The sequence below is a fragment of the Hemiscyllium ocellatum genome (genome assembly GCF_020745735.1).
Source record: "Hemiscyllium ocellatum isolate sHemOce1 chromosome 40 unlocalized genomic scaffold, sHemOce1.pat.X.cur. SUPER_40_unloc_1, whole genome shotgun sequence".
In the NCBI taxonomy this organism is placed as follows: Eukaryota; Metazoa; Chordata; class Chondrichthyes; order Orectolobiformes; family Hemiscylliidae; genus Hemiscyllium; species Hemiscyllium ocellatum.
The window spans coordinates 577,230-585,798 of record NW_026867526.1 but is presented as its reverse complement, the minus strand read 5'-3'; the positions used below and the strand labels follow the sequence as shown (position 1 = coordinate 585,798).

Below are 8,569 nucleotides of genomic sequence, written 5' to 3'. Positions count from 1 at the left end.
TCTAGAACTTAGCTGAGAAGGCATTAGGATTGACTTAAAGTGAATCCCTCTCACTCCTAGGTGAAAGGATAAACTGAAGGGACCTAGAGACCTGCGATAAACCCAGCCGAGTTTGTAGCTATCAGGACCATACAGTCAATAGGGACCCCTGGTAAACTTGACAGGTAATAGCCTCAGGTATATGCCCGAGGTACTGTAGTTTAATCCGGTAGTAACCCATACCTATTGAGGATATCCACCTGAATAACATAACAAAATAGGACTACATTAGGTTCTAAAATCTGGTCAGCATGGACAAGTTGTACTGTACATCTCTGCGACTCTATGTGCTTTAAAACATCAGATTTTTCCTTCTTCACAAAATCTCTCTTTCAATAAATCCGAGTCATCATCGTCATTATCAAAATCTAAACTGTTGATTAATTCAATAGTTTCATCTTCTCCATTTTGTTTTCTGAAATGCCATTTGACATTAGGTGGAGCTGGTGGGCAACTTTGTTTTCCTTCTGCAGTTCGGAGTTGGGAGTTGGTGGGAAGGGGCGGCGTGCACTAGGGATAAAGTGATAACATTGAGAGTAAGTGCTGAACATGCAGAAAGTGACAGGTGAATAGCAACCGAGAACAAATTGATTTGCACGAATGCGAGTCTGACGTGACCAAAAGGTTGGCAGTGCACTTTCTTACACACAGACTCGGTAGACGAGAGATAAAGCGAACACACAAAAAAGTGAACTAATAAAGCTGATTTTCGGATTCTTTTATGAGGGGTGCACGATTCTCAGAAACACTGCAACACCAGGACGATGTGCGAAGTTGGTTGAGCAAGCTCCTAATCCAACCTCTTCCTGCAAAATTCAGAATACTATTTAGTCCCTAATTCAGGGATGGATCAGATTTTAAAGCTGACAAGAACAGACATGATCGAAAAGTGATACTGGTGTTATCATCATGATTCGAGTGGTGCTGGAAAAGCACAGCAGGTCTGACAGCATCCAAAGAGCAGGAAAATCGACTTTTCGAGCAAATGCCCTTTATCAGGAATAATGCTGGGAGCCTCGTGGGTGAGGAGATAAATAAGAGGGGGTGGGGGTAAGTTGAAGGTAGCTGAACTGCAATAAATGGGTCGAGGTGGGGATAAAGGTGATAGGTCATGGGGAAGAGTGGAGCAGACAGGTGGGAAGGAAGATTAGCAGGTGGGACAGATCATGAAGATGGTGCTGCGCTGGGAGGTTGGAACTGGGATAAAGTGGGGGTGTTGGAGAAGTGAGGAAGCTGGTGAAATCCACATTGATGCCATGGGGTTGAAATGTCCCAAGATGGTAGATGAGGCATTTTTCCTTCAGGTGTCGGATGGTGAGGGAGTAGCGATGGAGGAGGCCCCGGACTTGCATGTCCTCGGCAGAGTAGGAGGGTGAAATGAATGCTTCAGCCATGGAGCAGTGGGTTTGATTGGTGTGGGTGTTCTGGAAATATCGTCTGAAGTGCTCTGTGAGAAGGTGTCCAGTCTTCCCAATGTAGAGGAGACCGAAACGGGAGCAACAAATACAATAAATGACATTGGTGGAGGTGCAGGTGAAGCATTGACGGATGTGGAAGGCACCTTTCGGGCCTTGGAGGAAGCTGAGCAGGGATGTGTGGGTGCGAGTTTTGCAATTCCTCAGCCGACTCTTTCTCAGCTTCACTCCTCCAAGCGATGATGCGAACTGAGCATGCACATCCCCGAAAGCTTTCTTGTAAACCTGTTTCACCTTGTCTCGACAGTCTCCACAATCCTTCCGATTGTGTGGTTTCCAGAACAGGAAACAATGCTCCAGCTGAACCTGATCTGGTGCATTATAGAAAAACAAACACAACATCACCTCATTGCTCCTACAGTCTCTGTCACTGTGAACAAGGACCAGGAGACAATGTTTTCTATGAGATGTTCTCTCAGCCTATCCTGCCAACATAGATGCCATCAGTCCATGTACACCCTGCTCCTGTTAAACCCCTTTTTGAATTGGAGCCAAATTGTCGATTGACTCTTCTTCTGCCCAAAATCTATCACCTCACACTTCTCCACATTGGACTTCATCATCATCCATCCATCTTCCCCACCAAAATACCAATAACATTCCGACACTCGTAACTATCCTGCTAACAGCTCTTAACTCCTTTTTTTTTACTGTCAATGACATATTTCGACATTGTGGCTGCATATTAGGGAACAATGAACTTCGAGAATACCAAGCACCCCCACATTTACCCAACACACTTTGTTCAGTGTGTGTGTGTGTGTGTGTGTCTATTGGAAAGGATCCATTTTCACACCCAAACCCGTGGATACTCAAAGCAAGTCTTCCTCACTGTCCTATTCCAATCGCCTGGCAATAACTGAGAACGTATCATTCGTCCACCTTTTTGACTGCACCGTCACATTAACTTTCTGATCATTGTGTACCGGGTCCTAACATTCGCAAAGGATGGCTATGTTTCATAATTTCTCGCCATTTTAAAGATAAGCATTCAGATTTTATCTTTACTTCCTGCAATCGTGAACCATATTTCACCACATCATGACTGACTGGATAAATGTAAATTATTTTTCCAGTGAAATGCTTAGAGATCTTATGAGCACAGTTGGGAAGTTTTGGTCACGTGGAATCCAGGGAAAGCTCGCCATTTGGATGAAAATTGGCTTGAAATTAGGAGACAGAAGGTGGAGGTTGATGATTGCTTTTCGGACTGGAGGCCTGTGACCACAGGTGAGCTGCAAGGATTGGCTCTGGGTCCACTATTTTCCATCATTTATATAAATAACTTAAATATAACTATAGGAGGCATGTTTAATCAGTTTGCAGCTGACACTTCAACTGGTGATGTTGTGGACAGTGACGATGGTTATCTCAGAATACAAGGGGACCTTGATCAAAAGGGGCAATGGGCTGAGGAGTGGCAAATGGAGCTTAATTTAGATAAACCTGAGGTGCGAAGTTTTGGTAAGGCAAACCAAGGCAGGACTTACACATTTAGTGGTAAGATGTGACTGCTGAACAAAGGCACGTTTGAGTGCAGGTTCATAGTGATTTAAAATGGAGAAGCAGGTAGACAGGGCCATGAAGAAGGCATTTGATACACTTGCCTTTATTAGTCAGCACATTGAATGTAGGTGTTGAGATGTCTCAGGTCTCCCTGATTAGACCAGGTGAACAGCCTCCACCTGGAAATATATATTCAATGAGGTTCACTCATTGACTGTGTCCCAGTCATTACTTACGTCCCCATCTAATTCCTGGGACAAAGGCCCATTCTCTTGCAACATATCATGAGTCATTTTCCCACGAGATCCACTTCTTCGGACTCGGGGCTGCATTCCGCCGCCTTGGGCTGGACTGTGGCCCACTTCTTGCATCTCAGAAGAAATGTATCTTCTTCTACAGGTGGTAATGGTGTCAATGCTGCAACATCTGCCACGTCCATCTCACTCTCAGAGGATTCTTCCACACTGAGTGGAGGAGGGGGAGAACCCACAGATTCGGACAGCCTTGCTGAATGTTGTGAGGGGCTGGGTATGTTGTGCTCTTGACCACGTCTTGAGGTTGCAGCAATCGTGTGATCCTCAAAATTGTTCAGGACTTCTAGTGTGACATAAGCATTGTACATCTTGTGACCTGACTTCACTTTGAACACATTCAGGGCCATTCCCACCGATTCAACCGCACATTTTGTGCCATGAAATAAACTGCCTCCCACAAAGAGGGGTTTTGTGACTGGCATTGGCCTTCCTGATGCCGTGTCACTCTCCCCACAACATCCGAGAAGATCCGATTTAACTTGGAGGCTTCTTCACATTAGCAATTCTGGTGGCGTTGTCACTGCAGTTGTGTGAGCGGTGTTTCTATAATCAGAGAGAAAGTGGGACAGTTTGACATCCAGTGAAGTTGTCGGCTGTTTACTTAACTTTGCCCTCAATGTTTGGACTGTACTTTCCACCATACAATCAGACAACACATGCAGTTGTCACTACATGCGAATGCCATTCGATTTTAGGTAATACACTAAACTACCTGCTGGCAAATGAATACCCTTTATCTGTGACCGACATCCTTAAACTACAGATCCAACAAAATGGACTGGCACATTCGTCATGTAACTGAGCTAAGGTTCTACCTGATCAGTGCTATGAAAATGATGCACTGCTGGTGACAATTTCTATCCTTCTTGGCATTGTGGATACTGTCCCACCAACATGGCTGCATCGGCATCCAATTCTGGCTATCAGACATAACTTCCCACCAACATCGTCATTTTGGAAATCATAGGATGAGCCTGATGGAGTTTAGATGGTATCTGACAATGACCTTTGTCTGTAACAAATATGTTTGCTCCCCACATAAGCGTGCCATCTTCAACAGTCATCTGGTCTTGCCAGCTCCAGAAAGAATTCCATCCTGGTTATGATGATCGTCATCAGTTTTGAACACCACCAGTGGTTCTTGTTTCGCCAGGACTTGTATCTACGGTGTGATATTGTCAGAGGTGAGCAGAAAGGATGCAGAATCGTTAAAACTAAAATGAACTCTTCCTTTGGTGGCACGCGCCATGGTGACTTCAGGCATTAACCAGTTGACTGCAGATATGGTGTTCCTAGTTGTAAATCCATGTACTCAGAATAAGAGCTCACTTCTGAATTTAACCTGAAGCTGGAAGTGGGATAGCCCTGCCTTCTTCAGATAGCTCTAGCAGTGTTTTGTGATGCTTTACTACATCAAAGATATGTGCAGGAACCTATTGGTTGAACTTTCTCACACAAAAGGTTACTGCCAAACATTCCGTCTCCATCTGGATGCATTTTCATTCAGCATCAGCCAAACTCTGGGAAGCAAGTACGACCAGGCAATCCCTTCTGTCGGTCAGCCAGCAGAAACTGGATACCAGATGGTGACGCTTTGCACGTCAGTGCCACATCTGACTGGAGACCATTCTCTGCCAAGGCATTAAATGATGATAGCTGCTTTTTCAATTCCCATAAGAGTTATTTTTGGCGATGTGAGTATTTGCAAAGCAGGCCCTTCTCAATAGCAAATCTCAGCTGCCAAAATGGAGGCCAGGTGATTACACAATTTTCTCTGTAATAATTCACCAACCCAAGGAAAGACTGAAGCTCCAATGCAGACGTGGGAGCCAATGAACCCTTGGTTGTCCTTGCTTTATCTTTCAATCTGTCTTACCCACTTGTCCATGCAGTAGCTCAATTACCTCACTTGGGGTGTCTTGGAACACATTTTCTTCCTTCCTAAGGTCTTGGATAAACATTAAATGATATTTGTTGATCTTCCCTGTGATGATCAAATCTTCATAGAAATAGGGACCATGGGTAGACCTTGTAAGCAGTTCTCGGCCATTCACTGGAAACGATTCATTGGCTGATGATATCCCAAAACAAAGGCAGTCAAGTACAGTGGTTACAGCCTTTATGGGTATTAACTGTAGCATATTTATGGGAATCCTCATTGAAGCATAATGCTACATTCATATCACACATATCCAGCTTTGTAAAGGACAAGGCATCTGCGGTTTTCCAGACAAGTCCTCAATGTGATGCATCAGTTATATACCTGGCTTCAAAAATTCCCTCATCGATTCATTAAAATCTCCACATAGGCAAATCGAAACATAATGGGTTCGAACAGCACTGCACATAGGGCAGACTGCAGTGGTTTGATCATCGTTAGCTTTCCAGGCCCTTGATTTGTGCCTCTACTTTTGCATGTAAGGGAAATGAGACTGATAGTGTGGGTCTGTTGTGCCAAATGGCCTACTTCCGCACTGTAGAGGTTTTGTCAACCCTCGGACTCTCTGTTTGACAACACTCTACAGGCCATTCCAAATGTGGTCTTGGATTGTTCCTCATACCAAATGCACTATTTTGCATGTATCAACATTATACTCTGCCTAACACTCCTTACAAACCATGCGCTCTATTTTCTCAACCAAATCCTTTACATAAATGACAAACGGTATTGGACACATCACCAATTCATATATTCATCACAAGCCTCCAGTCTGATAACCAACACCAAGTTGTGCAACACACTCGTCCAAATAGGCACAGTACTTTACTCTTCCAAAACAGAAACACAAGCTGCTTTCACTTTATAAAACAAAAAGCACACTTTTTGTTGAGGGAAAAACAGAAGGAAATAAACAATTAAAACTTGGCTCTCCCTGTGTCCACCAACCACTCCTGGGCATGGGTCACACAGTGCCAAAATAAAATAAAGTCAAGGTTGTCAAATAAAACAAACAACAAATGAGCAGCTCAAATGCACAGTCATCTTCACAGAAAATCCTAGTTTGCTCTCTCTCATGGATTTTGTCTGACCCGCTGTAATCTCCAGCATTTGTTCATTTCAACAAAAATTATGTTAAAAATCAACTCTCTCTGCTCTGTCGATATTGAACATTCCTCAGGAGGGTATCTGGGAATGGTTAAAAATCCAGAGGAAGGACACCTGCTCATTTCAACTAAAAACAATGAACTGCTTACACTGACTACCATCAAGGGTTTCTGTTTAGCGACATTGCAGGACTTCAATACAAGCCCCCTCGGTCTAAAAGTGGGCAACTTATCTGAGGTGAGGTCCTGCAGTGAAGTAGATTCAGAGCTGTTTTGTGGTGATGACATTGCCCTACTCGACACTGGGTCAGAGGCAGAATGGGTCAGTGTTGAAACCATTTGTCTTTAAAGTGACTCACACATCGTTCTGGACCAGGTGAGGGATGGTGACAAGTTTCATGACGCAACTAAAGCAGAGAAGAATGCTCCACAGATGCTTCCTGTTTGATGGTGTCAAAGGACTTTGGAAGTTCTAAGAGCACCGTATATAACAGTAAAAATCATGTCCTTTGTTCCCGTCTGGGGCTGAAGAACACAGAAATTCCGGGATGGGTTCCTAAGGCACAGGCAGGAGAGAGTGGACAAGGACCTTGGTGATATGTTTTCCAATGGTCGACATCAGGGAGATTTTGCTGTAGTTAGCACAGTCTCACATGTTCTGTTGTGAAAACACTCACAACTGTGGCATCTGGGATCTCTCCAGGGATGCTCTCCTCAGCTGCATTGGGAGCTCAGTGCCCATCCACCTCAATGCCTCAGGGGGAATACCTATTGCACCTGTAGCCTCATAAAAAGAAACTCAAGTCAATCAAAGAAAACAAACAATAAATGAACAGCTCTGATGAGGAATCATCTCGACTCTATATCCTAGCTTGCTCTCTCTCATGGACGCTGTCTGACCTGGAATAATATCCAGCATTTGGTTTTTTCAAAGAATAAACCCTCTCTGTTATGTCGCTATTGAACACTCCTGGGAAAAGAACAACAATGGGTTGCAATCCAGAGGAAGTACACCTGCTCATTTCAACTGAAAATAATTTATCACTCACACTGAACCCCATCAAGTGTTTTTGGGACAACAACAGTGCAGGACTAAAACAAAAGCCCCCTTGGAGTAAATGTGGGCAGCTTGTCGGTGGAGTGGTCCTGCAGCAACTTAGGTTCAGGAGTGTTGTGGTGATGACACAACCCTGCTCACCACCAGTTCAAAGGGGCAAAGGGCAGGTGTTGAAGCCATTTGTCATAATGATGACATCTGTCATTGTGGACCAGGAGAAGGGTGGTGACAAATGTCATGCTGTAACTAAAGTGGTGAAGAACACTTCAAAAATGCTTCCTGATTGATGGTGTCAAACGCCTTTGTAAGGTCGAAGAATGCGATATGCAGCAGTGAAAATCATGTCCATTCTACTCCTCTGTGATAGAAAGCCATACTGAGTCTCCAGGAGGAGTTCCTCAGGCACTAGGATGAGAGAGTTGAACACGGCCTTGGCGATGAGTTTTCCAATGCTCGACATTGAGGATATTCCCCTGGAGTTACCACAGTCTGACGTGTTCCGTTTTTTGATAATGCTCACAACTGTGGCATTTGGGAACTCTCCTGGGATGTTCTCCTCCTTCCAGGTAAGGCAGACAAGGGCATGCAGCTACACGGGGAGCTCAGTATCTCCGCACTCAGGGGGAGTACCACTTGCACCCGCAATATCATTCTTAAGATGGAGAACAGTCTTCTTTGTCTCATCTAATGCTTGGTTACTGCTGAGCTCCTTGAATGCAACATGCTGCGGTATGCACGTCAACAATTTACACGTGGACAGGACATGACACTGACCGAGCCTTCACACAGATGTCTCCTCGAGTGAGCAGAACCCCTGACACACCTGCCAGTCAGGTCTCCCTGCTTGGACCAGGGGAAGAGCCCCAACCAGGGGAATTATATTTGCTGAGGTTCACTGGGTGACTACGTTCCAATCACTACCTCCATCCTCCTCTAAGCCCTGGGACATGGGCCCATTCTCTTTCCTGTCACTTTCCTGAGTCATCTTCCCACTCGGTCCACTTCCTTGGACTCTGGCTTGAACAAAGGTGCCATGTCCTGTACTGAGGCCCACTTCTTGCGTCTCAGAAAAGATTTATCTTCTTCTGCTGGTGGGTAACGGTGCCAAGGCTGAGACATCTGCCATCTGTCCA

General features: G+C 44.8%; 1 pseudogene; it reads right to left on the bottom strand.

The window, feature by feature from the left end:
- Nucleotides 1-762: 762 nt before the first annotated feature.
- On the bottom strand, nt 763-939 carry LOC132808809 (U2 spliceosomal RNA; annotated as a pseudogene).
- Nucleotides 940-8,569: the final 7,630 nt, after the last annotated feature.